The sequence below is a fragment of the Pholis gunnellus genome (genome assembly GCF_910591455.1).
Source record: "Pholis gunnellus genome assembly, chromosome: 17".
Taxonomy (NCBI): domain Eukaryota; kingdom Metazoa; phylum Chordata; class Actinopteri; order Perciformes; family Pholidae; genus Pholis; species Pholis gunnellus.
In genome coordinates this window covers 21,838,566-21,853,858 of record NC_136544.1, presented here as the reverse complement: position 1 = coordinate 21,853,858, position 15,293 = coordinate 21,838,566, and positions in this window count along the sequence as shown.

Below are 15,293 nucleotides of genomic sequence, written 5' to 3'. Positions count from 1 at the left end.
CTCGTTCACACACAGATTATTTTCTTCCAGAACGTCGTGAAGTTAACGACCAAAACTCAAAGATCTCTTACTTTCTTTTTACCACATGGTCTTCATCATCAGATTTAAAATCCAGTAAGTTGAAGTTGAGTAATTATTTTGGTTCACGTTGACGTCTCGTCCGCGTTAACTTTAGTAGTCGTTTCCTGTCTTTTGTTCTGGAGCTTTCAGCTGTAAAAGTCAGTAAGTGGACCTTGAGTTTTGGACTCTTCTGTCAATCGGTCGTGAATATGATTATTTGAGACTAAAAAACAAATATCGCTACGTCGGCTACTATTTTAAGCGTGTACAGATGTCTTAAAGAGACAGGACCACTCATGGAGGATAATTAGCATAATGTTTATTTAGTCAACGTTTCTGTTGAGTCGACCACGACGCCATCTTGTCTGTCGATGTTCAAAACGAGTTAGCCCGTCTCCGTACCGTCTTTGTTGCCCATCTTCGTGCACCGTTGCTCGTCTCCGTTGCTCCTTCCTGTCTCTGTGTGTGATCGAGGGCGGAGTCTCGCCCTTAAAGGAGAAGAGAACCACAAAGACGAACGTAACGTTGTACATCGTAACGTTGTACACCGTAGCGTTGTACATCGTAACGTTGTACACCGTAGCGTTGTACATCGTAACGTTGTACACCGTAGCGCTGTACACCGTAGCGTTGTACACCGTAACGTTGTACATCGTAGCGTTGTACATCGTAACGTTGTACATCGTAGCGTTGTACATCGTAACGTTGTACATCGTAACGATGTACAACGTTGGATCTTTTATTGTAATCGTACTTCTGATATTTTATAAGAAGGAAAAAAGACGACAGATCATTGTAGTAATGCATTTATTTATATTCTGATTATTATTAACACTTGTAATGGACGGCGCTAGTCTTTAGGATGTGTGAGTTTAGAGCTGTGTTGATGTAAACCCCCCCCCCCTTACCCACAATGCCCCTGTTCTGTGGAGATGATGGACTCTGAAGATGTAAGAACTGTACGATGGAAAGTGTTTTCTTGCCTTTTACTCAGTGATGTTGTGACGGTCTTTCTCAGTCGAGCCTTCCCATCATGCCTCTCTTCCATATTTATCTCTCTGCCCCGCCCCCCCCCCCCCCCCCACACACACACACACACACATCACTTCCTGTTTCACACTAATCAAACTGGCATTGAGAAGGACGACTCCGTGGTCCTCCTGTTTATCTGGAGAGCTTTCAGTCCTCTTCATTTGAACCTTTTTATGTTTTTTATGGTAACCTCTTGTATTTATTGGTGTTATTATTTTGTTTCTTTCTTTATATTTAATTGCGTTTTTTGACTATTTGGATCCTCTGTGTGTGTTTAAACACCGTCTGTCAGCGTTTTCAGGAGCACTGGTGCTAGTTAAAAAATAAAGTCAAAGCCGTGCAGTGAACCGTGAAGTGCTGTAGGAGTCGATGTGATCTAGAACACAGGAATAATAACTGTACATTCTCTTTGTTTCTGCATCTTCCTCCTTCACTCGTTTGGGTTTTCTGACACTTTTCCTGCATTTCAAGTAGTTTCTAGAGGAGAAGAAAAAGATTTGGTTTGGAACGACTATAACCCCTTTTGTTGTTTTAACGTTTGTTTCCATGCATATATATGTAATGCTTACTATACACTTTTATAAACTATGTTTTGATAATTCATTTCTTAACAGAAAAACTTGTCCATATACTATAACCCTTACTGCTGAGTACTGAAAATAAATAGCTGAAAAAAACAGTGTGTTCACTCATTTACACTCACGGGTCAGTTTATTAGGAACACCTGTACGATCGGATGAAGATATACAACAATGAGACGAACCTCAAACCAGGACTGGCTTTGCATGTGGAGGCCAGTTGAAGTTCCTCTGACTGGTTCTCGTGTTGCTTCAGAGTCGTCACTGGGAGCACGAGGAGATTTATTAACCCTCCAGAAGTTGCACAGATTGTCCAACTCCTCCAGGACGGCATATCCACGCGTGCCGTTGTAAGGAGACTTGATGTGTCTCCAGCACAATCTCCAGAACATGGAGGAGATTCCAGGAGACCGGCAGTGACTCCAGGAGAGCTGGACCGGCCCGTAGAAGATCCTCAACCATCAGCAGCACCCATATCCGCTGCTTTGAGGAGGAACAGGTTGAGCGTGATTGAGATTTGTTGAGAACATGGAGTTCTGATCGACCTGAGCGGCAACAATATGAACCACCGTGGAGTCCAGACACTGAACGATGAGCTGATGAATCTGAGGATTGGTGGAGGTGGAGGGTTGCGTAACAGCAGCCTGAACGTACTGAAGGTGGAGAGACACAGCAGCACGATGATAGGCTGACCAGGTCCTTGTGTCGTCTATTGGCTAGAGAGACCAGCTGATCATGAATAACAAGGAGACACTGAGTGCTGAGGAGGGACGCAGATGTTTGGTGAATAGCTACGGCTCAGGCAGGCAAGAGTCTTCCTGTCTGAACTCACGTCAGAGCTTCACGTCAGGAAGTTATGGTCTGGCATGTGAATAGAATAGTAACGGTGGCCACGCCCCCTCAGTGCTCATCGTGTGATTGGACGCTGCAGCTGATGACTGAGTTTAACAGCAGAGTGAAGATCAGATTAAACTAGTTTATATTTGATGTGTTCTCTGGTTTAAATAGATGTTCATTGTAGTCTGAACAACAAAAGAACCACAAACAACTTCCTTCATTTAGTAAAGATTTGTGTTTTCATGATGTTTCCTCAATAACTTCATGATGAAAGTGAATCTTTACATCATTGATCATTTCATTCAGTCACTGAGGATCATTCAGAGTTTCATGAGTTTTAACCTGAAACATGGAGCCTAATACATTCATTCAGTGTTCAAGAGAAACAATCATGTTCAGGTTATTTAATGACGTCACAATCTGAATTTCATAATGTAAAGATGCAAATTATTCATAAATATATAAAAACATTCCACCGTAGAGACTCCAGAGACGATCACTGTGTTTATGAGTTATTAGTGTTATTAGTTACTATTATTAGTCCAGAGATCATCAGAACAGACTCACACTTCTCTGAAGTCTCTCCAGCTGTTAAAGCGACTGACAGCTGATCCAGATGTGATCAGCTGATCCTCGTCATCAGTCATAAATAAGTCATAGTTTAGTATTTCACACAGTCATAACGTCATGAACAGCATGTTGTGAAACTACACAACACTTCATAGTGAGTCAAACGGTTGTTATATACTTTGTCATAATCATCTCATTGCATAGTACGTTGTCAAACGTCATAAAAAGTTATTGTTTATTATTTTGTACAAACATTAAAAGGATCATCGTATAATATTTCATACAAAGTTGTAGTACAGTATGTCTTAAAATACCATAGTATGGAACGTCGCCAAAGTCTTGAAAATTCAGAGTTTAGTAAGTATTGACCTTTTAACCTCTAAGCCTATTTTGAGGCCTCTGCTCGAAAATGTCACCCCCTTACTCAAAGCATCTCTAACTACACTCTATTGAATCATCTCGACGAATCATAACACATGTGACATGTGTTCATGTGTTCATGTTACTGCTAAATGCTGAATGAATACAACACACAGCTCAAACTGATTACATGTAAATGCTGCGTTCAGGAACTTCTCCAATATGTTGAGATGAACTTCAGATGAACGTAAAAGGTTCAGTTGTGCAGGTGACGGAACTCATTTCCGTTAGCGCAAAGGCTAACTCATTTCCGTTAGCACAAAGGCTAACTCATTTCCGTTAGCACAAAGGCTAACTCGGTTCCGTAAGCACAAATGCTAACCCGGTTCCGTTAGCACAAAGGCTAACTCAGTTCCGTTAGCACAAAGGCTAACCCGGTTCCGTTAACACAAAGGCTAGCCCGGTTCCGTTAGCACAAAGGCTAACCCGGTTCCGTTAGCACAAAGGCTAACCCGGTTCCGTTAGCACAAAGGCTAACCCGGTTCCGTTAGCACAAAGGCTAGCCAGTAACCAGGGAGATGCTGAAGACAAACTGACCTACGGGGCGTCAAAGTGGACGAACACGAAGACATGCAGTGTTTTTAAACGGCAGGCGATAAAAAGTCTTCTTCTTTGACAGGAAGTCCTTCTGTTGCCTGTGTGTTTTAATTTTTAGTATTTTTTTCGCTTTTCTTCTGTTCTTCTGTTCTTTTTCCTTCATGTTTGGTTTAACTTACGGTCAGACAACGGACCGTAACGTTTTCTCCACTTTGTCTTTTCCGTTACTTTTCTTGCTGCTTGTAACGGAGCGCCTCACACAGTGACGGGGCCTTCGTCTATTCTCACGATCAGCTGGTTGCGCTGAGCAAACCGCTGCCCGGCGCCAGGCCTGAGCTCCCGGCGGAGCTGCGGAGCTGCGGAGCGGGGCTCGGGGCTGCAGGTCGGGCGCTAAGCGGAGGGCTAAGACGAGGAGGTACAAACCTTCGGTACCGGCGACTATAACGGGGAACGGGAGGTCTTTGAAGAATAACACGGACGAGCTCGGCGCGCTGGTGAAGACCGAGAGGGACTCACAGTGAATCACAGTCACAATCACATTTATCGGCATGTGTGTGTGCGCATACTCTCATCGTACATACACACACATGCAGAATACACAATAACAAGAGAAATATAAAAACAAGGACATTAAAGACAAGTAGAACAGAGAAACTAAGCATAAACATTTAACATTTAAATACTACGTACAGTATAAATATATATCTAAGAATATATGAGCATAAAGAACAACACAATGACAATGCATTTAGGATATTAGTGCAGAAGGTGATAATAGTGCAAATGAAGAAGCAGTGTGTCTGATTACAGAGAGAAGCTGTTCCTGTCTGGTGGTTTTGGGTACAGAGCTCTGGTCCAGGGTGTGAAGGTCTGCAGGGATCTGTGAGTGCAGCGTCACGTGTTTCACGCAGACTTCCCGGACCACGGTGCGTCGGCGCCCGGCTTCAGACGGTAAACAGAGCGGTAAGAAGAGAGGTGGCGGGATTGCCGTGTATGTGCACGAGAGGTGGTGCAATCCTGACCGTGTGTGTGTGAAGGAACGCCTCTGTAGCCCGGACATTGAACTGTTAGCTGGGGGGATGCGTCCTTGTTATTTGCAGAGGGAGTTAACGGACATTGTTGTGTACGTTCCTCCATCAGCTGACACTGAGGCAGCAGTGGACACCATCCAGTCCACTGTGTCTGGGCTGCAGAGTCAACACCCTGGTGCATTTTTGGCATTTCCTGGTGACTTTAACCTCACCACTCTGGATAAAGCTCTGCCAACCGTTCACAAGTATGTTGACTGCCCACAAGGAACAATACAACTCTGGACCTTCTGTGTGCTGATGCAAAGGATGCACACAGTGCCGCTGCCCTTCCCCCTCTTGGCAGGTCTGATCACAACCTGATCCTGTTGACACCCAGGTGTGTTCCTCTGGTGCAGAGGCTGCCTGTGACCACCAGGACCCTGAGGAGCTGGTTGATTCCATTCAGTGCAGGTCATCAGAGTGAGGTGATGACCACAAATGTACGGAATTGTATTGTGCCATAAGGGCTCATGCAGTCATGCAGGTACGCCAACATATATTATAAATATAAAGTATACTCAGTATATATATATATAAATAAATAGATATTTAGCATTTTTTATGTAGGTAGATCATTTTGACTTGGTCATTTTAAAAGACACCCCTGCATTAGAGATTCAGACGGTTCACTTCGGTTTGGGGATGCAAAATGGTGCTGTTTGGTTTGATGATGTCACAATGACCTCATAACCTGTGCGACTGACATCTGTTGAGTTTTGTTTTCTTCTTTCTGATTTTTACGTCTGTGTTTCTAATAAAATGTCAAATTCATGAACTCCGAAGTTTTTATTCTCCGCCGCTGAAAATAGTCCCAACTGATACTAACTCATTTCAAATATAAAATATATATAATAATAATATTTATTACCGGTCAAGTGTTTCACACGGCAGCAAATGATCATAAAATAATTATAAAATCAAATCACATCGGGAACTTAAGGAAAAAAGACTTCAGAGTTAAATAAATCAATTCCAGAAATATAAGACGAAAGAATTAAAAAGACAATTTAGAAAAAAGATGAGCTCGTTTATAAAAGATTTATGTTTTAAGACAAAGAGTTATAAGATAAATACACTTTATTTATCTGTTAGTTTTCTTCTGAACGTTTGAAAGAGCTAAAAGGACCCGAAATAAAAATAAAACACAAAGAAGATGAAATATTAAAAGATAAAGTAAAATGGAAACAAATGAGGATAATTGTTAAATATTTAGTGATAACAGGAAGTTACATGTCAGCTGTTATATATATATATATAGCTTTATTTATATTTCTTATATTTGATTTTCCTTCTTAAAGAAAACACTCGTGAACACATTTAACGTCTGATTCAGAAACAGAGTTTAATCTGATTCACTTTGTTTAAATATTTCACTGTTTTTTAGAATAATAAAAGACGTTTTTTATTTGTTTCAGGACAAAAGGGAAGAAGTTTATTTCAAGGATAATCTCAGTTCAAACACTAGTTTTGTCCACAATAATAATTTGTTCTTTCATCACTTGATGTTAAATGCAGCATGTGTGTGTTTATAAAACTTCAACAGCAGAATCATTAAATAAACTATTCTTCTGATTTTCATCAGAATGTTTGAACTCATCTGGTTTTTAGAATCCAAGATATTTCACAATAAAAGCCTTCAGCTGCTCCACAGGCTCTTATTGTGAAACTTCTACAGGAAGGAAAGGAGACAGGAAACAAAGAGAGTACACTGAACAATCCTTTTCTTTATTCATTTTTTGTTGTCATTTCAATATGTCTGTCAGGGTTTTTTTTTTAAAGATTTTTATTTTAAATTAAAATGTTTGACACACTTATAAAAGACAGCATCTGCATAGAGTTGTCATCTTAAAGATCCATGAAGAGAGAGAGCGAGAGAGAGAGAGAGAGAGAGAGAGAGAGGAGGGGGAGAGAGAGAGAGGAGGGGAGAGAGAGAGAGGAGGGGGAGAGGGGGGAGGTAAATGGGTAAGGTAGGGGGGGATACTGGCACTTCACATGAACTAAACAGAACAGCCAACAGCAGTACGAGAGAGGGGGAGGAGGGGGAGACAGGGGGAGGAGGGAGGGGGGGACAGATCGCTTTTACATTTTACGCTACGCACACATACACACACACAAAAGAAACGGGACACAAGTTGCATTTTCCGGTCAAAGTTGTTCTGCAGAGCGACGCCCTGTCCTTCTGTCAGACGGGTTATTCTGGTTCAGGGAAATAGTGTTCTGTGACCTCCTGCCTCTCGCCCTGCCGTCTGTCCCCCCCATAGAGAGAGAGAGAGAGAGAGAGAGAGAGAGAGAGAGAGAGAGAGAGAGAGAGAGAGAGAGAGAGAGAGAGAGAGAGAGAGAGAGAGAGAGAGAGAGAGAGACAAAGAAAGAGAGAGAGAGAGAGAGAGAGAGTTCTTGTCTCTGTGCATTATTTCCTTTAACGGTGATTTGGTGAGTTCCTGCAGGAGGTGAGAGCTCATGAACGCCTCTGCATGGTGAAGAAAGCCCTTGTTTCTCTGAATATTGCACGCTTGTGTTTTTCGGTCGGCCTGTGTGAGGCTGCAGACCGGACCCCCGAGTCAGAGGTGGGGGGGGGGGGGGGGGGGGGGGCGACGTCGGGAGAACCGCGTTCCTCACAAAACCATCGAAGGCGAAGAAAAAAATCAGTTTGAGATCCAGGTTTTTCAGCTTCGAGTCACTTCGACAACTTTGAGAAACTGAAGCTAAGACCTCCTCCAGGAACCGGACCAGGACTACATGATGGGGACTAAGCAGGACACGGTGTGATTCTACAACCTTTCTCTAAAGGATCTCAGCCCGTTGACATCCAGCATGAAGACCAGCTGGTTTTTACTCAAAGAAGCTTCTCGATATACTCGGTGAATGTTAACGGTTCAACGGTAAAAAGAAACACGTCTTTTATCAACGAACGTTCAAATTCGCCGCCATCTTGGAGCTGCTAATGCTAATCAAAGGGCTGCTAGCGTTAACGCGGACTATCTCGAGATCTGGCTACTTCCTGACAGACGTTAGGGTGCGGGCTCAACTCCGGGGTACACGGCAGGTAAAGAGACCAGGTGGTGGGTTGGTGGTTTGGGTAGCTAGCTGTGGGTCGAGAGACACCGAGTCAGACACACAGAGAGAGAGAGGGTTCGATTAACTCTTCTTCTAATATGGAGGGAAGCACTTTCATCAGAGGAGCCAGTGGGCGGAGCCTCTGGGACTGGGGAAAGCAAAAGCGTCAAAAAAAAAGGACAGAGATCGAACTACTTGTCAACTTTGAAGGGAATAGATATCTCAGTAGATTTATACATAGACATGCAAGTCATTTTTTCTCTCTTTGAAGTTATTTACAATAATTACATAACACAAAGATTCCAGTTTCAGTTTGACAAAATTGCGAGCATTCAATATTCAATATTACTACTATTATTTATGATAACATAACTCCTTTTTGTACGTCTTTAAATCATTGCTATTATAGAATCGTCCTTTGTTAAAAGTTTTTAATGTGTGATCACTTTGTGTGAAGCCGTTCGTTCTCCCTCTGGGTTTTTGCAAATGTTTTTACTGCATTTTTATTTGTCATTTTATGGTAATAATAATAATAATGATGATGATAATAACAATGTTCTTTAAGTGTCTTTCCTACTTGCTATGGCAGGAGACCATGTGGGCGTGGTCTACCGTATTGCCCCTCCCCCTGACTCCTCCCACCCTCCCCACAAAGGGAATAAAACACTGATTCAAAACCCGAATACTGTCTCGTTTGACGGACGGCTGGAGCGTCAAAACAAATCATCATCAGAAACAACAATTAATATCGAGCTGCTCCTGCTGACGAGAGCCGATCGAAGCAAACAACAAACAAATAAACAAACAAACGTTTTCCATTTCATCATCGTCATCCAGAGCAGAGCTTCTGAACAGGTTTTGGTTTTTGAAAATGTTCTTTCAGGAAGTAAAAAAAAAAATCATCGAGGAGAAGAGTTTCAATCGTCCGACAAACAGAGGAACAAAAACTAACGAATACAAATAAATAAAAAGCACAACTAGCTTCAATTTTGTATCTGTTGATTCAAACAAAAAAAAGTTTATTTTGCAGAAATAACTGCAGAGCATATTGATGTTGAGATGACCTCAAACTACAGAAAGTCATTTTCCAGTACACGTGTGAAACAATACGCCCAGTTACCTTCCACACACAGGCAAACGGCTAACAGCTAACAGCTAACAGTAAGTCAATCTTTGGAGTCTTGGCGTCGCAACCAAAACTCGTCTCTGGATGATTTTTCCTGCTTCCTGCATCCCGCTCTCGCAAAAACTGTACACAGCCAATAGAAGCGGTCGTGGCTACACAGCCACACACACACACACACACAATTATAGAAATGCAGTATGTTGATGTAAGATTTATATATATAAATTCTTGTCAATATATGTGACTTCAGTTGACATGGCTGCAGTCCTGTCTCACACAGGAAAATGCTCACTGGAGGTTTTATGGAAGCTAGTTAGCTAGCTAGTAGTCTAGCCGCTAGTTTTGCTGGCTGTCTCGCTTGCTAGCTAAACAGCAACGGACGCTAGCTGATGTTTGTTAGCCCCCAGTTTCTTTCCCCCAGTCTCAGTATAGAGAATATATTTTTTTTTATCTCTACTTCACCTGCACAACATGAATGTATTGTATTTGATCATGAATTATTAAACATTATTTGTAAATTATAGGTGATGCAGTTCTCCTCACCGCGGACTTGAATTACATCGAAGCATTGTTAGTGTTGTTAGCTGCTTCATTGTAATTTACCTTAAAATGAGTTTAGTGTTTAGCCATTTGCACGGCTAAACACAAACTAGAGAAGATGAGATGCTAACTGATTAGCTAGCTAGCTAGCAAAACCTCAAAACCTGCAGGTTAGCATCGATCCCGTAGCGTGAACGTAGAGACTGATAAACAAGCTGTACAGAAAATGACACCAAAATAACAAGAATAACGATAATTCATAATAGAATAAGAAAGCACCACCATAGTCTCCGTTTATGCCTCGAGTGGAGGAGAAGCTAATGTGCTAATATTTTATAATGGATGATTATGCGTGATTATTTTTACACTAATCAGACCACAAACTAAAATCTATAGGTGAAAAGGAAAAAGGGTGTGTGGATGCAGACATCATTGTTGTGGTGTGAGATTATTGGCTAGCTGGGGGGGGGGGGCTTGGTTGTTTTTGTATTTACGGTAGCATTTGAAGTTTTCTTATTATATATTTTTACCGTTTGTGACGAAAATCTCAGTGTAAACTTGACTCGTGTTGTGCTCTTTGATAATAGCGGCAAATATTTTTGAGAACACATGAAGGGGGGGGGGGGGCAAAAAACGCTTTGGTTTGAATTTGAATAAGATAATAATAACAGTGATCATGGCGTCCTATACATATGTCGGATCTCTTTTCTCTTCCCAACAATTGTTTTAAAAATTAAACAAACCCAAAGTGGAATTCATCAAACGGCTGCAAACTCCGTGGACCTGCGATTGGATGCTTCGCACGTCTAAACAAACTCGACAACACACATTCGCGCATTTATGCACCAATCTTGTTTCACTGAAGAGGAAGGGAGGCATGCTGCACACACACTAGGCCGGGTGGAGGTCCGCCCACAGGTCGACGCTTCATCGACTTTAGTGGAGACAAAGTCCCACAAAAACACAACACTAATGCAACGGCACAGAGGTCAGTTAGTAACGGAGGTGTGTAACCCAGCGGGGGGGTCGGAGGACGATGGTGGGGAGAAGCAGAATGGCTGAAGTCAACGCTTTTCAACAAGTTCACCTCAACCTGCTCTTTCAACAAAACACCTTTACAAATTCAGTTCCAACAAGGTTACAAATAAAACACCTGTTGACAGGTGACGCCAGCACGTGTTTTAGATTTAAAATCAATTCAGAATGTAATAGTTAGCTAACGTGCTAACCAACGACAGGTCCGATGAGCGGTAAAGTGCACGACATGGAGGGCAGGTCGGGGTAGGGTACAAAAAATACCATCATGCAAACTCCACACTTTTGCATGCCTTTTTTATTATTATTATTATCATTATTATTGTTATTATTATTATTATCATTATTACACACACGGGATTGGCGGGGTCTTCCGGGGAAGGGAAGGCGCAGACTCCCGATCCTCAACGTGGTCTTTTTTATTTTGTACAACCAAACAACACAAACAGGAAGAGGGAAGACAAAAGGACAGGGAGACCGAAGACTCGGACAAACTTCACAGATGTTGTTTAGTAAAACCTTAACGTGGTTTTGGAATGTTTGTCCGTGTTTTCTTTGCCGTGGGAAAATGGCGGCGAGGCCCGATTGAACGTTACATAAAAAACAACACAAACACACAGCAAAGAAACATCAGTGTCAACAAGCTGGCTGGTGCTACGACGGCATTCCTCACACATCGCCGAACCATCGCAAAACCCTACCGCGATGACCGTGACGTCATCTTGACAACCATCGAGAAACTGAAAATATCACGTGGCTGACGTTGTGATGTATCTATCAGGTGATGAACGAAGCACTGTGAGTCCAAAGACACCTGGTGCAAACATGATTAGATATTTAATCCCTTTTGTGGACAGATTCAGTGTCTGAACTATACAGTCTAGAAAACACTTAGAAAGACAGAATGAAGCCATGAACGTTGACGACACAACAGCAGAGAAAAAAGTGCTAAATTATTCTAAATCTACTGATGATTTATTTAAACACACATCTATTGGATTTTGCTGCTTGGAGGGGTTTAGGGGATGTTTGCTAAGCTTTGGTGAACACAGAAGTTAAGTTTTGGTTTTGGGATGTCAAAAGAATAAAAATAAAAAAACTCCCACTCTTCTCCAAACCTGGAGCTAAAAAAGTCCTTGTTCTTTTGTTTCATCTAGCGACTAATACAGCATCACAGACATCTACGACTAACGGCGCTAACTACTACGACTCCCAAGAAAACACACACACACACACACACATATTCAAACAAAGCAGCGGCCGCTTCCTTGTGTCGACACGTCGCCATAGCAGCCTGGAAGGTACCGTTAGCCGAGGAAGCTAACGTTGCCCGCGTCGTTGGACAGAATGTACGCTAACGTTAGCTTCTGGGCCAAAACAAAGCCTCCCAGAGCAACAAGAGTTGTAAAGTGGAGCGTAGAGAAGCAGATATATTTTGTAACTTGGTAACAATAAAAGAGTTTCACGTGAATATCGTGTGAAACGACTCCGTCCACTGTACAACTCTTACATCAGGCTCAGTCTAGACACGGTTTAGCTAGCTAGCTAACACTTTCTGTCAAATAAAACTTAGCGATAACAAACTGACTTTATTGCTTTGACACCGAGTGTAGTGTCGACCGGTCTGGTGGAGTTTTATGGTGGTGTTTGTTGACCCTGACAGTGATTGTGACGTGGACAGGACGGTCCGACGTAGGGCCTCAACGGAGGGCAGACGTACCCCCGTATCACAGAGCCTGAACACGGACAAACCTCCCTCCTTAAACCCCCACGAAAGAAAAGTCGCAATACTGTGTAGTAATTTTCAACACACACCCCCGTGTGTCCTAGTTTTGGAGGGCAACGCGCACATTTGATGTTACTTCTCAACACGGAAAACCACGTTAACGAAACAAAACATGCTAGTACGACGAATGTAACGCACACGTGTGTGTTGCCCCCGATCTGGAGCAGTGTTGAAGTTTAACACGTTAAATTCAGATTAGCTGACTTCAAATGATTTGTTTCTATCAAAGCTTCATTGGTATAAAAGAAAAAAGAAGCAGAGTGAAGTCCTTGTCTTCCTGTGCAGACACACAGCTAACAGCTAATGCTAACGCAATCTGATATACAGTAAATACATTTTGAAAGATAGATTTTCTGTATATTTGCTACATATTTGTGAAAGAGGCCAATAGGAATTTAGCTAGTTTGACAAACTAAACCTTTTCCAAAAACTTTCAGATTGAATTTGCAAAGAAACACTCTGGAAAAGATGAGTAACCGAATAAAAACTAATGTCACGAATGTATTTCTTAAGCTTCATTCTTTCCTCAACACTGGTCCAGACACACGGAAAGTGTTTAAAAAAAGACCAGAAAACTTGAGATCAATCTCCAACAAGCAGCTTCTACACGATCTACATGTAACACGAGCTAACGCTATAGCATGCTAAGCGACCCAGTCTAGCACTGGTGTGATATGTAACGCAGGGAAAGTGTGCATTTTAAAGTGTGTGTGTGGGGGGGGGGGGGGGGGGGGGGGGGGTTCCAGTGTGTCTGTGTGAGACGTTCAATGTATACGAGGTGTTCAATCAACGTGTCGTGGATGTAATGTCAACGTGTGTGTGTCGCATGTTCCACCTTCCACAGAGGGTTAACATCCACCAATAGGAAGCCTCTCCTGTTCAGTAGCACCTGTGCAACTCACTTAAAAACAGGTTGAGAATCACGTGTCACAATCCCCCAAAAAACTGATTCTCGGGGGGCGGGGGGGCGTGAGGGATGCAGGGAGGAAAACCAGGCGGATGCATCAAAACCAATACGGACTAAACAGTAAAACCAGCTAAAGGATGTCAGGCCGATACGTCACGGGACACGTCACGCACTAAAGAACAGCAGCACCACGAAACAACGAAGCAACAAACGCTCCCCAGAAAAAATAAACTTAAAGAAACATTTTTACCACGACACTCAGGTAACCAGGGCACGCCAGCATCAGGGGGTTTATACAAAGTCTGTCCATCTCTTAGCTTGTTTGTTCGTTTTTATAAAGTTATGTTTGAGTTTTTCTTCTTCTTTACTTTTTAATGTGTTCTCTTCATTTTTTTAAGAATCGTCCTTAAGAACAGGTGTGACCTTTATCAGTGTGACCCCACGATCCTCATTGGCTATCTGCGGGTGACGGAGGCGGGACAAGTCGTCTTCCTCTTCTCTAAACTGCATAGATTGACTGTCCCAGCTCCTTCAAACCTGCCTCCTCCTTCCTTCCTTCCTTCCTTTCTTCCCACCGTTCACCTGTCAGTCAAACGTCACGTTTTCAAATCAAACTCAGCAGGTAAACCGGAGGCCCCTCCCCCCCGCTCTTTGGTCGGATAGATGTGACAAGAAGGGGAGGCTGTTGTCGTGGAAACCTGCCATGTTGCAATGACACCCCCCCACCATCCCTCCCACACACACACACACACACACACACACACACACACATTGTGTTTTCTCAAAGTGGTCACTGCTCTTTCTTTCCTTGTCGTTTTGTATAAATGCCGGTGGCAGGTCGGGCCAGTCTGAGCTCATCTAATAGGCTGACTGAAGGCGAATGACAGGAGTGAGCAACCAATGAGAGCTGGTCTAAAGAGGACGGCCCCTCCCTCCCAGAAACGAGGGGACCACAGTTGGTTCTACCAAAGACAGTGGGGGGTGCTTGTCCTGCGGGACGGCATTCCGGGAACGTTCCAGCATTCCGGAACGTTCCAGCATTCCGGAACGTTCCAGCATCACTGACAGCATTCCGTTCAGAGCTCCAGAGCCGATGGGATTTCTCTCTCTCTGTCAGGAGTTCAGTGTCCTCTAGAAGGACAACGCTTTGAGTGGAACGGCGAGCTCATTCACAGAGAACGTGTTCTGCGACGTTCTAGAACGCACTCGGTTCCACACGTGTAAGGAACAAATAAAAGGTTCTGGCTCTTGGAACGCTCGTCCCGTAGAACTCTCACCCAGCAGCCGTCACCGTCACTGTCCTCAGAGAGACTCCCAAAAAAAAGAAAAGAAACGGTTAAAAAAAGGCAAAACAAACAAACAAGTAAACGTCATATTTTAGGTCATCGTATTTTTTTACAGGCAGCTAACCCATGTGTTGCTTCATATGTTCAAGACATTTACATGTACATCTGTAATAAATAGTAGGTTTATTCCTTCTTTTTGTATACGTTATGTATTTAGGTCAGCTATAATGTGATGGCGTTTTTTATTGTGGTTTTTTTTGTCTTTGTTTTTTGAACCCCACCCATCCCCGCGGTGTTTCCTCTATCTGTGATTGGATTGTTATCTCTTCCTAGCTGATTGGTTTATCTGTCTTGCATTTGTGTTTCAAGTTTTTTGTGTCGTCGTTGTCGTCTGTGTTTTCTTTTCTATGCTGGCGGTCGGACGGTCGGTCGGTGTCGGTCGTCACGGAGCGTCT